The sequence below is a fragment of the Symphalangus syndactylus genome, chromosome 12, assembly GCF_028878055.3.
Source record: "Symphalangus syndactylus isolate Jambi chromosome 12, NHGRI_mSymSyn1-v2.1_pri, whole genome shotgun sequence".
NCBI classification, from domain to species: Eukaryota; Metazoa; Chordata; class Mammalia; order Primates; family Hylobatidae; genus Symphalangus; species Symphalangus syndactylus.
Window position 1 is genome coordinate 80,200,902 of NC_072441.2, and position 18,439 is coordinate 80,219,340.

Sequence of the window (18,439 nt, forward strand, 5' to 3'; positions counted from 1 at the left end):
GCATTCTATTTCATAACATATTCTCCCAATTTCTAAGATTCTCTTGCTGCTTTTCTTCTCCCCATAAGCTTGTCACTTCAAAATGGAAGGGAATTTCAGGGATCACCTGGTCCAACCTCCTTGGGAAAATGAGAGATTGAGAGAGGGAAAATGATTTGCTCAACATCACCCAGCGAGCTATTGACAGAGCCAGGATTATGCTCAGGTCTGCTGATTCCATTCTTTTTTTCCAGACTTTAATCAAACACAGGTAAGCCCAGCACACTGGAGATGGAGGTGAAGAACAGGCATTATCTTCTATGTTAAAAGCGCTTCCAGTGGCTATGCACAGGAAGTTAGGGGATAAAGGAGAAGTATTCATCTAGGATTAGGGGTTCAGGAAGGGGTCCTTTGACTTGAATATTGATTAGATAAGCAGAAATTAGCCAGCTGGAAAAAGTATTACAGGCAAAAAAAAAAAAACTGGAATATAGTTTGGATGTGTGTTCCTGCTCAAATCTCATATTGAAATGTAATCCCCAACGTTGGAGGTGGGGCCTGCTGGGAGGTGAATGGATCATGGGGGTGAATTTCTCATGAACGGTTTAGCACCATTCTCCTCAGTACTGTCCTCATGATAGTGAGTTCTCATGAGATCTGGTTGTTTAAAAGTGTATTATACCTTGTGCCTTGCACTCTTGCTCTTGCTGTGTCCACGTGAAGTGCCTGCTCCTGCTTTGCCTTCTGCCATGACTGTAAGTTTTCTTGCTTCCTTTTTTTTTTTTTTTGAGACAGAGTCCCACTCTGTTGTCCAAGTTGGAGTGCAGTGGTGTGATCTTGGCTCACTGCAACCTCCACCTCCTGGGTTCAAGTGATTCTCCTGCCTCAGCCTCCTGAGTAGCTGGAGTTGCAGGTGCCCTCCCACCACACCCGGCTAATTTTTGTATTTTTAGTAGGGATGAGGTTTCACCATGTTGGTCAGGCTGGTCTTGAACTTCTGACCTCAGGTGATCTGCCCACCTCGGCCTCCCCAAGTGCTGGGATTACAGGAGTGTGCCACTGTGCCTGGCTGACTGTAAGTTTTCTGAGGCCTCCCCAGCAGCCAAGCAGATGCTACCATCATGCTTCCTATATAGCCTGTAGAAATGTGAGTCTATTAAACTTCTTTTCTTTATAAATTATGCAGTCTCAGGTATTTCTTTATAGCAATATGAGAACAGCCTAATGCAGTGGGCAAAAGAGGCATGAAACAGTTTTGAGGGGACTTATTACAATCATATGAAGTAGGTACTATTTATTATCCTCATTTTGCAGATGATGAAATTATGGCCTAAAAGAAATTTGGCATTATTAGGGTGCAAGAGTAGGGGCAGATGGCTGCAGAAATGCATGTAAAACCTTAACACTAAGCTAACTGGCTTGAATTGTATCTGCAGTGCTCTCTGAGGGATTTTACATGGGGAGTAACATGATTATATCTTTCCATAATATAAAAGATAGTGGGAGTGTCCAAGATTGAAATCAGAGGGCCCTATTTGGAAGCTACTAGGGTAACTCAGGTGAGAAATCATGAGAGCATGAAGCAGAACTGGTGACTATTTGGATAAGGAGGGTAAGGGAAAAAGAGAAATATAAGACCCAGTACCAGGATTCTGAATCCTGCAGTGAGGTGAATGACAGAGCCAATTACCAAAAAATATAGGAGAAAGAGGAGTAGGGAGCTCAGGGGACAAGTTTTTGGTGTCACAGTAACCATAGCTTCCATCCATCTATTTCTGTAGCACCAAGCACTGCTATTATTCCAATGCCCAGGCAACAAATGGAACATTGCAGGGATCCTAGAGGATCTGGAAGACAAAGTGTGACTTACTAAGGAGCAGAACAAAGTGTATGCCCATAGACACCAGAGAGGAAAACTGGCTTTTTGGACTGCTGTAGATATCTTGGAACATGTAGGATCACAGAAGCTATTAACTCCACGGCATTCTACTTTCAGCCACCCTTATCAATTCATTCAGATTTAATGTACCTACAATACACACACTGCACCATAAAACCAAAACAGGGAGGTCACAGTATGATGGGAGAACCAGCTTTCTGCTGGCAGGGGCTGGCTCCAATGCTGGCTTGGTGGGAAGAATACAGGGAACCTGTCTCAAAAACTCTGTGGAAGAAGAGACAGCCTGGCCTCCCAACCTTTATCTTTCTTCCATGCTGGATGCTTCCTGCCCTCGAACATCGGACTCCAGGTTCTTCAGTTTTGGGACTCTGACTGGCTCTCCTTGCTCTTCAGCTTGCAGACAGCCTATTGTGGGACCTTGTGATCATTCTTAATTATTGTAGGAACATAATACGTGTTGGATTGGGCAGAGTGATTCCTCTAACTTTTTTCAAAATTGTATTAGCTGAGCATGTGGAGGCTTGCATTGTGTATTTTAGTTCAAGATTGACTGCAAGAACCAGCAATCCTGAGAGGACCCACAGACCCTCTGAAGGAAGCAGACTACTCCTGCAGGACCGGAAGACATCCCAAATACTGTGAGTGCCCCAACTGTGGAAGTGGGAAAGAAAGACCCTCCTCTCCTGAACACACACCCCCACTGGAGAAGCTGGTCTGTTTGCAGGAGAAATTTCTGACTTTACCTGGAGCTGAGTCAAGTTAGAGAGCTAAGCTGAGCGAAATACAGGGGTAGGGGAAGCAGCAGAAAGGTCCTGAGAGCTCACTGAGTCCCCAAGCAGCCCATACCTGCCTGGCACCACAGGGATCCATCAGGTGGGTAGCCAAAGGAGCAGGGGGTAAAATTCCACAGGGAGAAGAAATTCTGCAGCTGAACTTTGTAACAGTTTGAACTGGGGAGAAGCCTCCTGGCCAGAACTTGGGGAGGGCGTGAACCCGGCTTGCAGACTTCACAGGTCGGGGAAGAACTAAAGCCCTTTTCTTTGGCAGCTGGGAGGTGGAAAGCCTCAGACAAGTTTTCAATCCCGTCTTGCCCTCCACCTGGAAACAGACTCAGGGATGTTGGAAGGGCACAGTGGGAGTGAGACCGGCCCTTCGGTTTGCATGGGAGCTGGGTGAGGCCTGTGACTGCCGGCTTTCCCCAACTTCCCTGACAACCTGTATGACTCAGCAGAGGCCGCCATAATTCTTCTAGGTACACAACTCCAGTGACACGGGAATCTCACCCCCATCCCCCACAGAAGCTGCAGCAAGATCCCCCCAAGGAGAGTCTGAGCTCAGATGTGCCTAGCCCCAGCCCCATGTGATGGTCCTTCCCTATCTACCCTGGTAGCAGGAGACAAAGGGCATATAATCTTGGGAGTTCTAGGGCCCCGCCCACCACCGGTCCCTAACCATACTACTACAGCTGATGCTTTCTGGAAAGTGCCACCTCTTGGCAGAAGGCCAACCAGCACAAAAGTAGAGCATTAAACCAAAGCTAAGAACCCTCACAGAGTCCACTGCACCCTCTGCCACCTCCACCGGAATAGGCACTGGTATCCATAGACAGCTCACATCACAGGACTCTGTGCAGACAACTCCTAGTACCAACCCAGAGCTGGGCAGACTCGCTGGGTGGCTAGACCCAGAAGAGAGATAACAATCACTGCAGTTCGGCTCACAGGAAGCCACATCCACAGGAAAAGGGGGAAGAGTACTACATCAGCGGAACACCCTGTGGAACACAAAAATCTGAACAACAGCCTTCAGCCCTAGACCTTCCCTTTGACAGAGTCTACCTACCCAAATGAGAAGGAACCAGAAAACCCACCCAGGTAATATGACAAAACAAGGCTTGTCGACACCCCCCAAAAATCACACTAGTTCACCAGCAATGGATACAAGCCAAGAAGAAATCCCTGATTTATCTGAAAAAGAATTCAGGAGGTTAGCTATTAAGGCAATCAGGGAGACACCAGAGAAAGGCAAAGCCCAATGCAAGGAAATCCAAAAAATGATACAAGAAGTGAAGGGAGGCCCGGGTGTGGTGGCTCACGCCTGTAATCCCAGCACTTTGGGAGGCCAAGGCAGGCAGATCACAAGGTCAAGAGATCAAGACCATCCTGGCCAACATGGTGAAACCCCATCTCTACTAAAAATACAAAAATTAGCTGGGCGTGGTGGCACATGCCTGTAGTCCCAGCTACTTGGGAGGCTGAGGCAGGAGAATTGCTTGAACCTGGGAGGCGGAGGTTGCAGTGAGCCAAGATTGTGCCACTGCACTCCAGCTTGGGCAACAGAGTGAGACTTCATCAAAAAAAAAAAAAAAAAAAAAAAAAAGAAGGGAGAAATATTCAAGAAAATAGATAGCTTAAAGAAAAAACAGTAAAAAATTCAGGAAATTTTGGACGCACTTTTATTAATGCAAATTAACCTAATCCAACAAAGAGAAAGAAAAAAGAACAAGAAAATATGAACAAAGCCTCCAAGAAGTCTGGGATTTTGTTAAACTACCAAACCTAGGAATAATTGGTCTTCCTGAGGAAGAGGACAATTCTAAAAGCTTGGAAAACATATTTGGGGGAATAATCGAGGAAAACTTCCCTGGTCTTGCTAGAGATCTAGACATGCAAATATAAGAAGCACAAAGAGCACCTGGGAAATTCATCACAAAAAGATCTGCACCCAGACACATTGTCATCAGGTTATCCAAAGCTAAGACAAAGGAAAGAATCTTAAGAGCTGTGAGAAAGAAGCACCAGGCAACCTATAAAGGAAAATCTATCAGCTTAACAGCAGATTTCTCAGCAGAAACTCTACAAGCCAGAAGGGATTGGGGCCCTATCTTCAGCCTCCTCAAACAAAACAATTATCAGCCAAGAATTCTGTATGCAGTGAAACTAAGTATCATATATGAACAAAAGATACAGTCCTTTTCAGACAAACAAATGCTGAGAGAATTCGCCATTACCAAGCCACCATTACAAGAACTGCTAAAAGGAGCTCTAAATCTTGAAACAAATCCCAGAAACACGTCAAAACAGAACCTCTTTAAAGCATAAATCACACAGGACCTATAAAACAAAAATACAAGTTAAAAAGCAAAAACAAAAAACAAACAAACAAAAAACCCCAAAGTACACAGGCAGCAAAGAGCACAATGAACACAATGGCACCTCACACTTCAATAATAACATTGAATGTAAATGGCCTAAGTGCTCCACTTAAAAGATGCAGAACTGCAGAATGGATAAGAACTCACCAACCAACTATATGCTATTTTCAAGAGACTCACCTAACACATAAGGACTCAAATAAACTTAAAGGGGTGGAAAAAGGTGTTTCATGCAAATGGACACCAAAAGCAAGCAGAGATAGGTAGCTATTCTTACATCAGACAAAACAAACTTTAAAGCAACAACAGTCAAAAAAGACAAAGAGGGACATTATACAATGGTAAAAGGCCTTGTCCAAAAGGAAAATATCACAATCCTAAACATATATGCACCTAACACTGGAGCTCCCAAATTTATAAAACAATTACTAACAGATCTAAGAAATGAGATAGATAGCAACAAAATAATAGTGGGGGACTTCAATACTCCACTGACAGCTGCTGGGGATAGGCCCCCAAATCTGGCCATAAACTGGCCCCAAAACTGGCCATAAACAAAATCTCTGCAGCACTGTGACATATTCATGATGGCCATGACGCCCACGCTGAAGGTTGTGGGTTTACCGGAATAAGGGCAAGGAACACCTGGCCCAACCAGGGCAGAAAACCACTTAAAGGTGTTCCTAAGCCACAAACAATAGCATGAGCAATCTGTGCCTTAAGGACATGTTCCTGCTGCAGATAACTAGCCAGAGCCCATCCCTTTGTTTTGGCCCATCCCTTTGTTTCCCCTAAGGAATATTTTTAGTAAATCTATAATCTATAGAAACAATGCTTATCACTGGCTTGCTGTCAATAAATATGTGGGTAAATCTCTGTTAGGGGCTCTCAGCTCTGAAGGCTGTGAGACCCCTGATTTCCCACTCTACACCCTATATTTCTGTGTGTGTGTCTTTAATTCCTCTAGCACCGCTGGGTTAGGGTCTCCATAACTGAGCTGGTCTTGGCAGATACCACTAGACAAGTCATCAAGACAGAAAGTCAACAAAGAAACAATGGATTTAAACTGTACTTTGGAACAAATGGACTTAACAGACATATACAGAACATTTCATCCGACAACCACGGAATACACATTCTATTCAACAGTGCATGGAACTTTCTCCAAGACAGATCCTGATAGGCTGTAAACAAGCCTCCATAAATTTAAGAAAATTGAAATTATATCAAGCACTCTCTCAGACCATAGTGGAATAAAACTGGAAATCAACTCCAAAAAGAACCTTCAAAACCATGCAAATAGGCCAGGTGCTGCGGCTCACGCCTGTCATCCCAGCACTTTGGGAGGCTGAGGTGGGAGGATCACCTGAAGTCAGGAGTTCGAGACCAGCCTGCCCAACACGGCAAAACCCCGTGTCTACTAAAAATACAAAAATCAGGCAGGAGTGGTGGCATGCGCCTGTAATCCCAGCTACTCAGGAGAATGAGGCAGGAGAACTGCTTGAACCCAGGAGGCAGAGGTTGCAGTGAGCTGAGATTGCGCCACTGCACTCCAGCCTGGGCAACAAGAGTGAAACTCTGTCTCAGAAAAAAAAACAAAACAACAAAGCAACAAAAACACCCTGCTCCTGAATGAGCATTGGGTCAAAAACAAAATCAAGATGGAAATTTAAAAAATTCTTCAAACTGAATGACAATAATGACACAACCTATCAAAACCTCTGGGATACAGCTAAGGCAGTGCTAAGAGGAAAGCTCATAGCCCTAAATGCCTTCCTCAAAAAGTCTGAAAGAGCACAAATAGACAAAACCACAATGCAATACCACCTTACTCCTGCAAGAATGGCCATAATAAAAAAAAAATCAAAAAACAGTAGATGTTGGCGTGGATGCAGTGATCAAGGAACATTTCTAACTGCTGGTGGGAATGTAAACTAGTACAGCTGCTATGGAAAACAGTTTGGAAAAGAAGTCATTATTCGAAAAAGATACTTGCACATGCATGTTTATAGCAGCATCATTCACAATTGCAAATCATGGAACCAACTCAAATGCCCATCGCAAAATCATGGAACCAACCCAAATTCCCAGTGACCTGGATGACACTGGAGACTATTATTCTAAGTGAAGTAACTCAGGAATGGAAAACCAAACATTGTATGTTCTCAATTATATGTGAGAGCTAAGCTATGAGGATGCAAAGGCATAAGAATGATACAATAGGCCGGGCGCGGTGGCTCACGCTTGTAATCCCAGCACTTTGGGAGGCTGAGGCGGGCGGATCACGAGGTCAGGAGATCGAGACCATAGTGAAACCCCGTCTCTACTAAAAATACAAAAAATTAGCCGGGCGTGGTGGCGGGCGCCTGTAGTCCCAGCTACTCGGAGAGGCTGAGGCAGGAGAATGGCGTGAACCCGGGAGGCGGAGCTTGCAGTGAGCCGAGATTGCGCCACTGCACTCCAGCCTGGGCGACAGAGCGAGACTCCGTCTCAAAAAAAAAAAAAAAAAAAAAAAAAAAAAGAATGATACAATGGACTTTGGGGACTTGGGGGGAAGAATGGGAGGGGGATGAGGGATAAAAGACTATAAATATGGTGCAGTGCAATTGCTTCAAAGAGAATAAAATACCTAGGAATCCAACTTACAAGGGATGTGAAGGACCTCTTCAAGGAGAACTACAAACCACTGCTCAATGAAATAAAAGAGGATACAAACAAATGGAAGAACATTCCATGCTCATGGGTTGGAAGAATCAATATCGTGAAAATGGCCATACTGCCCAAGGTAATTTATAGATTCAATGCCATCCCCATCAAGCTACCAATGACTTTCTTCACAGAATTGGAAAAAACTACTTTAAAGTTCATATGGAACCAAAAAAGAGCCCGCATCGCCAAGTCAATCCTAAGCCAAAAGAACAAAGCTGGAGGCATCACGCTACCTGACTTTAAACTATACTACAAGGCTACAGTAACCAAAACAGCATGGTACTGGTACCACAACAGAGACATAGATCAATGGAACAGAACAGAGCCCTCAGAAATGATGCCGCATAGCTACAACTATCTGATCTTTGACAAACCTGACAAAAACAAGAAATGGGGAAAGGATTCCCTATTTAATAAATGGTGCTGGGAAAACTGGCTAGCCATATGTAGAAAGCTGAAACTGGATCCCTTCCTTACACCTTATACAAAAATTAATTCAAGATGGATTAAAGACTTATATGTTAGACCTAAAACCATTAAAATCCTACAAGAAAACCTAGGCAATACCATTCAGGACATAGGCGTGGGCAAGGACTTCATGTCTAAAACACCAAAAGCAATGGCAACAAAAGCCAAAATCGACAAATGGGATCTCATTAAACTAAAGAGCTTCTGCACAGCAAAAGAAACTATCATCAGAGTGAACAGGCAACCTACACAATGGGAGAAAATTTTTGCAACCTACTCATCTGACAAAGGGCTAATATCCAGAATCTACAATAAACTCAAACAAATTTACAAGAAAAAAACAAACAACCCCATCAAAAAGTGGGCAGAGGACATGAACAGACACTTCTCAAAAGAAGACATTTATGCAGCCAAAAAACACATGAAGAAATGCTCCTCATCACTGGCCATCAGAGAAATGCAAATCAAAACCACAGTGAGATACCATCTCACACCAGTTAGAATGGCCATCATTAAAAAATCAGGAAACAACAGGTGCTGGAGAGGATGTGGAGAAATAGGAACACTTTTACACTGTTGGTGGGACTGTAAACTAGTTCAACCATTGTGGAAGTCAGTGTGGCGATTCCTCAGGGATCTCGAACTAGAAATACCATTTGACCCAGCCATCCCATTACTGGGTATATACCCAAAGGACTATAAATCATGCTGCTATAAAGACACATGCACACGTATGTTTATTGCGGCACTATTCACAATAGCAAAGAGTTGGAACCAACCCAAATGTCCAACAACGATAGACTGGATTAAGAAAATGTGGCACATATACACCATGGAATACTATGCAGCCATAAAAAATGATGAGTTCGTGTCCTTTGTAGGGACATGGATGAAACTGGAAAACATCATTCTCAGTAAACTATCGCAAGGACAAAAAACCAAACACCGCATGTTCTCACTCATAGGTGGGAATTGAACAATGAGAACTCATGGACACAGGAAGGGGAACTTCACGCTCCGGGGACTGTTGTGGGGTGGGGGGAGGGGGGAGGGACAGCATTAGGAGATACACCTAATGCTAAATGACGAATTAATGGGTGCAGGAAATCAACATGGCACATGGATACATATGTAACAAACCTGCACATTGTGCACATGTACCCTAAAACCCTAAAGTATAATAAAAAAAAAAAAAAAAAATATGGTGCAGTGTATAATGCTTAGGTGATGGGTGCACCAATATCTCACAAATCACTAGTGTAAAGAATTTACTCATGTAACCAAATACCACCTGTACCTGAATAACTTATGGAAAAATAAAATTAAAAAATAAAAATTAAACAAAACAAATCAAAACTAAACTCTATGGAAGCTGAGGCATGGTGGCACACTTGTAGTCCCAGAACTTTGGGGGTGCCGAGGCGGGTGGATCACTTGAGGTCAGGAGTTTGAGACCAGCCTGGCCAACATGGTGAAACCCCATCTCTACAAAAAAACACAAAAATTAGCCAGGCTTGATGGTGTGTGCCTGTGGTCTCAGCTACTTGGGAGGCTGAGGAAGGAGAATTGCTTGAACAGGGGAGGTGGAGGTTGCAGTGAGCCAAGACTGCACCACTGCACTCCAGTCCGGGCAACAGAGCAAGATTCTGTCACAAAAACAAACAAACAAAAAACTCTACAGAATAAAAACGTCCTGGATGAACAAAAGGAAGTCCTGACTTTGGAGTATCAGAGGGTTGGGGATACATGATCAGGGTTGAAACCACTTTGCCCTTAGCCCAGGATTTGTAATCTTTTTCCATTTTTTTTTTTTTTTTATTGGCTCATCCTTTCAGAACCCAGCTCAGAAAATTTGGGAAAGAAACAAAAGAAAAAGTTTTAAACCCACCCATCTCTCCCTCTTAATATAACTAATGGCAAATTTTCTTTCCTCCAAATTTTTTAAATATACTTTTTCCTAATATACTTGTAATCTCAGTAAAAACAAAAACAAACAAAATTTCAAAAATTCCACAATTTTGCTTTCTGCTTTTACCACTTGAAATTATTTAATATTCACTTTCTCTGTAATATCAGTTATCACCATTTTCTTTTTTTAAAATTTTATTTTATTTTATTTTTATTATTATACTTTAGGTTTTAGGGTACATGTGCACAATGTGCAGGTTTGTTACATATGTATCCATGTGCCATGTTGTTTTGCTGCACCGATTAACTCGTCATTTAGCATTAGGTATATCTCCTAATGCTGTCCCTCCCCCCTCCTCCCACCCCACAACAGTCCCTGGAGTGTGATGTTCCCCTTCCTGTGTCCATGAGTTCTCATTGTTCAATTCCCACCTATGAGTGAGAACATGTGGTGTTTGGTTTTTTGTCCTTGCGATACTTTACTGAGAATGATGTTTTCCAGTTTCATCCATGTCCCTACAAAGGACATGAACCCATCATTTTTTATGGCTGCATAGTATTCCATGGTGTATATGTGCCACATTTTCTTAATCCAGTCTATTGTTGTTGGACATTTGGGTTGGATCCAACTCTTTGCTATTGTGAATAGTGCCGCAATAAACATACGTGTGCATGTGTCTTTATAGCAGCATGATTTATAGTTCTTTGGGTATATACCCAGTAATGGGATGGCTGGGTCAAATGGTATTTCTAGTTCTAGATCTGTGAGGAATTGCCACACTGACTTCCACAATGGTTGAACTAGTTTACAGTCCCACCAACAGTGTAAAAGTGTTCCTATTTCTCCACATCCTCTTCAGTACCTGTTGTTTCCTGACTTTTTAGTGATGGCCATTCTAACTGGTGTGAGATGGTATCTCACTATGGTTTTGATTTGCATTTCTCTGATGGCCAGTGATGATGAGCATTTTTTCATGTGTTTTTTGGCTGCATAAATGTCTTCTTTTGAGAAGTGTCTGTTCATGTCCTTCACCCACTTTTTGATGGGGTTGTTTTTTTCTTGTAAATTTGTTTGAGTTCATTGTAGATTCTGGATATTAGCCCTTTGTCAGATGAGTAGGTTGCAAAATTTTTCTCCCATTCTGTAGGTTGCCTGTTCACTCTGATGGTAGTTTCTTTTGCTGTGCAGAAGCTCTTTAGTTTAATTAGATCCCATTTGTCAATTTTGGCTTTTGTTGCCATTGCTTTTGGTGTTTTAGACATGAAGTCCTTGCCCAAACCTATGTCCTGAATGGTATTGCCTAGGTTTTCTTGTAGGATTTTAATGGTTTTAAGTCTAACATTTAAGTCTTTAATCCATCTTGAATTAATTTTTGTATAAGGTGTAAGGAAGGGATCCAGTTTCAGCTTTCTACATATGGCTAGCCAGTTTTCCCAGCACCATTTATTAAATAGGGAATCCTTTCCCCATTTCTTGTTTTTGTCAGGTTTGTCAAAGATCAGATAGTTGTAGATGTGCAGCATCATTTCTGAGGGCTCTGTTCTGTTCCATTGATCTATGTCTCTGTTGTGGTGCCAGTACCATGCTGTTTTGGTTACTGTAGCCTTGTAGTATAGTTTGAAGTCAGGTAGCGTGATGCCTCCAGCTTTGTTCTTTTGGCTTAGGATTGACTTGGCGATGCGGGCTCTTTTTTGGTTCCATATGAACTTTAAAGTAGTTTTTTCCAATTCTGTGAAGAAAGTCATTGGTAGCTTGATGGGGACGGCATGGAATCTACAAATTACCTTGGGCAGTATGGCCATTTTCATGATATTGATTCTTCCAACCCATGAGCATGGAATGTTCTTCCATTTGTTTGTATCCTCTTTTATTTAATTGAGCAGTGGTTTGTAGTTCTCCTTGAGGAGGTCCTTCACACCCCTTGTAAGTTGGATTCCTAGGTATTTTATTCTCTTTGAAGCAATTGTGAATGGGAGTTCACTCATGATTTGGCTCTCTGTTTGTCTGTTATTGGTGTACAAGAATGCTTGTGATTTTTGTACATTGATTTTGTATCCTGAGACTTTGCTGAAGTTGCTAATCAGCTTAAGGAGATTTTGGGCTGAGACGATGGGGTTTTCTAGATATACAATCATGTCATCTGCAAACATGGACAATTTGACTTCCTCTTTTCCTAATTGAATACCCTTTATTTCCTTCTCCTGCCTGATTGCCCTGGCCAGAACTTCCAGCACTATGTTGAATAGGAGCGGTGAGAGAGGGCATCCCTGTCTTGTGCCAGTTTTCAAGGGGAATGCTTCCAGTTTTTGCCCATTCAGTATGATATTGGCTGTGGGCTTGTCATAGATAGCTCTTATTATTTTGAGATACATCCCATCAATACCTAATTTATTGAGAGTTTTTAGCATGAAGGGCTGTTGAATTTTGTCAAAGGTCTTTTCTGCATCTATTGAGATAATCATGTGGTTTTTGTCTTTGGTTCTGTTTATATGCTGGATTACATTTATTGATTTGTGTATGTTGAACCAGCCTTGCATCCCAGGGATGAAGCCCACTTGATCATGGTGTATAAGCTTTTTGATGTACTGCTGGATTCAGTTTGCCAGTATTTTATTGAGGATTTTTGCATCAATGTTCATCAAGGATATTGGTCTGAAATTCTCTTTTTTGGTTATGTCTCTGCCAGGCTTTGGTATCAGGATGATGCTGGCCTCATAAAATGTGTTAGGGAGGATTCCCTCTTTTTCTATTGATTGGAATAGTTTCAGAAGGAATGGTACCAGTTCCTCCTTGTACCTCTGGTAGAATTCGGCTATGAATCCATCAGGTCCTGGACTCTTTTTGGTTGGTAAGCTATTGATTATTGCCACAATTTCAGAGCCTGTTATTGGTCTATTCAGAGATTCAACTTCTTCCTAGTTTAGTCTTGGGAAGATGTATGTGTCGAGGAATTTATCCATTTCTTCTAGATTTTCTAGTTTATTTGCATACAGGTGTTGTATTCTCTGATGGTAGATTGTATTTCTGTGGGATCGGTGGTGATATCCCCTTTTTCATTTTTTATTGCATCTATTTGATTCTTCTCTCTTTTCCTCTTTATTAGTCTTGCTAGCGGTCTATCAATTTTGTTGATCTTTTCAAAAAACCAGCTCTTGGATTCATTAATTTTTTGAAGGGTTTTTTGTGTATCTATTTCCTTCAGTTCTGCTCTGATTTTAGTTATTTCTAGCCTTCTGCTAGCTTTTGAATGTGTTTGCTCTTGCTTTTCTAGTTCTTTTAATTGTGATGTTAGGGTGTCAATTTTGGATCTTTCCTGCTTTCTCTTGTGGGCATTTAGTGCTATAAATTTCCCTCTACACACTGCTTTGAATGTGTCCCAGAGATTCTGGTATGTTGTGTCTTTGTTCTCGTTGGTTTCAAAGAACATCTTTATTTCTGCCTTCATTTCATTATGTACCCAATAGTCATTCAGGAGCAGGTTGTTCAGTTTCCATGTAGTTGAGCGGTTTTGAGTGAGTTTCTTAATCCTGAGTTCTAGTTTGATTGCACTGTGGTCTGAGAGACAGTTTGTTATAATTTCTGTTCTTTTACATTTGCTGAGGAGAGCTTTACTTCCAACTATGTGGTCAATTTTGGAATAGGTGTGATGTGGTGCTGAAAAAAATGTATATTCTGTTATTTAGGGTGGAGAGTTCTGTAGATGTCTATTAGGTCCACTTTGTTCAGAGCTGAGATCAATTCCTGGATATCCTTGTTAACTTTCTGTCTCGTTGATCTGTCTAATATTGACAGTGGGGTGTTAAAATCTCCCATTATTATTGTGTGGGAGTTTAAGTCTCTTTGTAGGTCACTCAGGACTTGCTTTATGAATCTGGGTGCTCCTGTGTTGGGTGCATATATATTTAGGATAGTTAGCTCTTCTTGTTGAATTGATCCCTTTACCATTATGTAATGGCCTTCTTTGTCTCTTTTGATCTTTGTTGGTTTAAAGTCTATTTTATCAGAGACTAGGATTGCAACCCCTGCCTTTTTTTGTTTTCCAGTTGCTTGATAGATCTTCCTCCATCCCTTTATTTTGAGTCTATGTGTGTCTCTGCATGTGAGATGGGTTTCCTGAATACAGCACACTGATGGGTCTTGACTCCTTATCCAGTTTGCCAGTCTGTGTCTTTTAATTGGAGCATTTAGCCCATTTACATTTAAAGTTAGTATTGTTATGTGTGAATTTGATCCTGTCATTATGATGTTAGTTGGTTATTTTGCTCGTTAGTTGATGCAGTTTCTTCCTAGCCTCGATGGTCTTTACAATTTGGCATGTTTTTGCAGTGGCTGGTACCGGTTGTTCCTTTCCATGTTTAGTGCTTCCTTCAGGAGCTCTTTTAGGGCAGGCCTGGTGGTGACAAAATCACTCAGCATTTGCTTGTCTGTAAAGTATTTTATTTCTCCTTCACTTATGAAGCTTAGTTTGGCTGGATATGAAATTCTGGGTTGAAATTTCTTTTCTTTAAGAATGTTGAATATCGGCCCCCACTCTCTTCTGGCTTGTAGAGTTTCTGCTGAGAGATCAGCTGTTAGTCTGATGGGCTTCCCTTTGTGGGTAACCCGACCTTTCTCTCTGGCTGCCCTTAACATTTTTTCCTTCATTTCAACTTTGGTAAATCTGACAATTATGTGTCTTGGAGTTGCTCTTCTCGAGGAGTATCTTTGTGGCGTTCTCTGTATTTCCTGAATCTGAATGTTGGCCTGCCTTGCTAGATTGGGGAAGTTCTCCTGGATAATATCTTGCAGAGTGTTTTCCAACTTGGTTCCATTCTCCTCGTCATTTTCAGGTACACCAATCAGACGTAGGTTTGGTCTTTTCACATAGTCCCAAATTTCTTGGAGGCTTTGTTCGTTTCTTTTTATTCTTTTTTCTCTCAACTTCCCTTCTCGCTTCATTTCATTCATTTCATCTTCCATCACTGATACCCTTTCTTCCAGTTGATCGCATCGGCTACCGAGGCTTCTGCAATCTTCACATAGTTCTCGATACTTGGCTTTCAGCTCCATCAGCTCCTTTAAGCCCTTCTCTCCATTGGTTATTCTAGTTATCCATTTGTCTAATGTTTTTTCAAAGTTTTTAACTTCTTTGCTATTGTTTTGAATTTCCTCCCTTAGCTCAGAGTAGTTTAATCATCTGAAGCCTCTTCTCTCAACTCGTCAAAGTCATTCTCCGTCCAGCTTTGTTCCGTTGCTGGTGAGGAACTGCGTTCCTTTGGAGGAGGAGAGGTGCTCTGCTTTTTAGTTTCCAGTTTTTCTGCTCTGTTTTTTCCCCATCTTTATGGTTTTATCTACTTTTGGTCTTTGAGGATGGTGATGTACAGATGGGTTTTTGGTGTGGATGTCCTTTCTGTTTGTTAGTTTTCCTTCTACCAGACAGGACCCTCAGCTGCAGGTGTGTTGGAGTTTGCTAGAGGTCCACTCCAGACCCTGTTTGGCTGGGTGTCAGCAGCGGTGGCTGCAGAACTGCGGATTTTCGTGAGACCACAAATTCAGCTGTCTGATAGTTCCTCTGGAAGTTTTGTCTCAGAGGAGTACCCAGTTGAGTGAGGTGTCAGTCTGTCCCTACTGGGGGGTGCCTCCCAGTTAGGCTGCTTGGGGTCAGGGACCCACTTTAGGAGGCAGTCTGTCTGTTCTCAGATCTCCAACTGCGTGCTGGGAGAACCACTACTCTCTTCAAAGCTGTCAGTCAGACAGGGACATTTAAGTCTGCAGAGGTTCCTGCTGAATTTTTGTTTGTCTGTGCCCTGCCCCCAGAGGTGGAGCCTACAGAGGCAGGCAGGCCTCCTTGAGCTGTGGTGGGCTCCACCCAGTTCGAGCTTCCTGGCTGCTTTGTTTACCTAAGCAAGCCTGGGCAATGGCGGGCGCCCCTCCCCCAGCCTCGCTGCTGCCTTGCAGTTTGATCTCAGACTGCTGTGCTAGCAATCAGCGAGACTCCGTGGGCATAGGACCATCCGAGCCAGGTGCGGGACACAATCTCCTGGTGTGCCGTTTTCCAGGCCCGTTGGAAAAGCACAGTATTAGGGTGGGACTGACCCGATTTTCCAGGTGCCATCTGTTACCCCTTTCTTTGACTAGGAAAGGGAACTCCCTGACCCCTTGCGCTTCCCGAGTGAGGCAATGCCTCGCCCTGCTTCGGCTCACACACAGTGCACTGCACCGACTGTCCTGCACCCACTGTTTGGCACTCCCTAGTGAGATGAACCCGGTACCTCAAACGGAAATGCAGAAATCACCCGTCTTCTGTGTCACTCAGGCTGGGAGCTGTAGACCGGAGCTCTTCCTATTCGGCCATCTTGGTTCCACCCACCACCATTTTCAATAGCAGAAAAATAGTCCATTAAACTGATATACTATATAATTAGCCATTAAGGTAGACATTTAAATTATTTCCCATCTTTTGCTGCTCTAAATGAAAATGCCCACTGGAACATTATGAATATAGCTTTTCCTCTATTTTGGATTATTTCCTTAGAATCCAGTCTTGATTATGTAAGTTTTAAAGAATATGAATCTAGAAGAAACCCAACAAAGACAATTCATCACAGATTACTATGTATTGACCAAAACATGTCAACTGAGAGGCAAAATAGTATGTATAAGCTTTGGAGTTATGAATTTGAACTAATCTCATTAGCCACTGTTCTCATCTTAAACAAGCAACTCCAGGATCCATCAGTTCCACTGTCCTTTTATGGACCAGTGATACAGAGCTAATTAAATACTTTTAGGAATTAGAATGACTCCCTTAACTGTGAGTTCTCCTGATTTTAACTTTTAAAGTCTGGGATTCAGTTAAATCCAAGAAACTTTTTTTGAGTCCTACTATATGCCCTGGTTCTATGTGAGGGACAGGTAAAACAGAGACAAGACTTATACCCTGCCTTCAAGTGTTAGCAGCCTTGGATGTGAAAAATACTACAAGAGAAGTAGATACAGGCATAGAAGGGATGACTTTCAGGGAAAACTTTGAAATGGTGGAGTGATTTCCTATGGATAAAAAGTTCATTAAGGAGAGAATGAGGAGGGGGGCCTGCTCCAAGCAAAGGCATAGGAGACTGAAATAATCATATCACATTGGGGAACTGCTAGGATTTCAGCCTTCATATATGTAAGGTGGAAAGAGAAGAAGAGCAGCAAGATGTGAAGAACAAGAGGGATCACACCATAGGGCTTAGATTTCATCTTCTAGGTCAGCATTTCCAAAGACCAGCATGAAAAATGATTTTAGGTGGCACAAGGACAAAAATATATGTATTTTAAAATATAACAAAATATATTCATATATTATAAAAGGACAGAAGTAGAAAACTCACACATGATTTCACCAATGTTATTACATAGGATTAAGTTAACTGAAGAAGTGGCATCTTTAAAGAATCATGAAAGTACTTGAATGATACAGCACCTTTTTCCTTTATGAGGAGACTTAAGGAGTTTTAAGCAAGGGAGTAATATGAACATAGGTTTTATAAAGCTCCATCTGGTGTAACGAATGAATTAAAACAGTTAAATGCAATGGTAGGGAAACCAGTTAAAAGACTGCTGCAAAGGCCCAGGTCAGATATGGTCAGAATCTGAACTAGGTACTGAGTAAAGAAAAGTAAAGTTTTAAGATATTTAGGACATTGGGACTGAGGGATGTGGGGAGTTACTGACTGGGAAAGAGAAAGCAGAAGAGTCTTGAATGATTATCTAGAGCTGTGGCTTTGAAAACTAGGGTGAATAGAATGAAAAGAAAGGTTTTTCTTAGTGTGCACATGTGGATCAGGAGAGAGAAAACAGGAATGGAACTATTAATTTTAGTTTGGCAGGGGTTGAGTTTGTTACTCCAGATGGACACTATAATAATGTAGAAATAGAAATAATAAAGGGTTCAGTTCAAGGAGGTGAAAACTAAGATATCTGAAGTAAAGACAAAGCATAGATTATACATGAAGTAAAAATGTTAGGGACAATGATTATATTTTGTTGTCCTGAACAGAGGAAAGGTCTTGCTTGACCTTTGATTATACATTTATAAAGTGGTAAGACAGCGAAGTAAAAAGAGCTCCCTAGAGAACCTCCCATCAGCCTTTGACTGGGAGAACAGGGTGGAGCCACAGAAGTTCATGCCATTAGCAGAGCAAGGAGCCTGGCCTCTTGGGTTCCTGTGTGGCAGGGTAGGAGCAGCTCCCTCTTCCTCTGCTGAGGTTTTTCTCTTTTTCCTTTTTCGCCCAATAAATTCCGTTATTCTCACCCTTCTAAGTGTCCATGAGCCTGATCTTTCCTGGCTGTGTGA

At 42.1% G+C, this 18,439-nt stretch overlaps 1 protein-coding gene across 1 annotated transcript in view; it reads right to left on the reverse strand.

Annotated features, from left to right (window-relative positions):
- Nucleotides 1-18,439, reverse strand: part of THEM4 (thioesterase superfamily member 4) — a 54,549-nt gene that overhangs the window by 28,896 nt on the left and 7,214 nt on the right. The gene's annotated exons all lie outside the window — the stretch shown is intronic.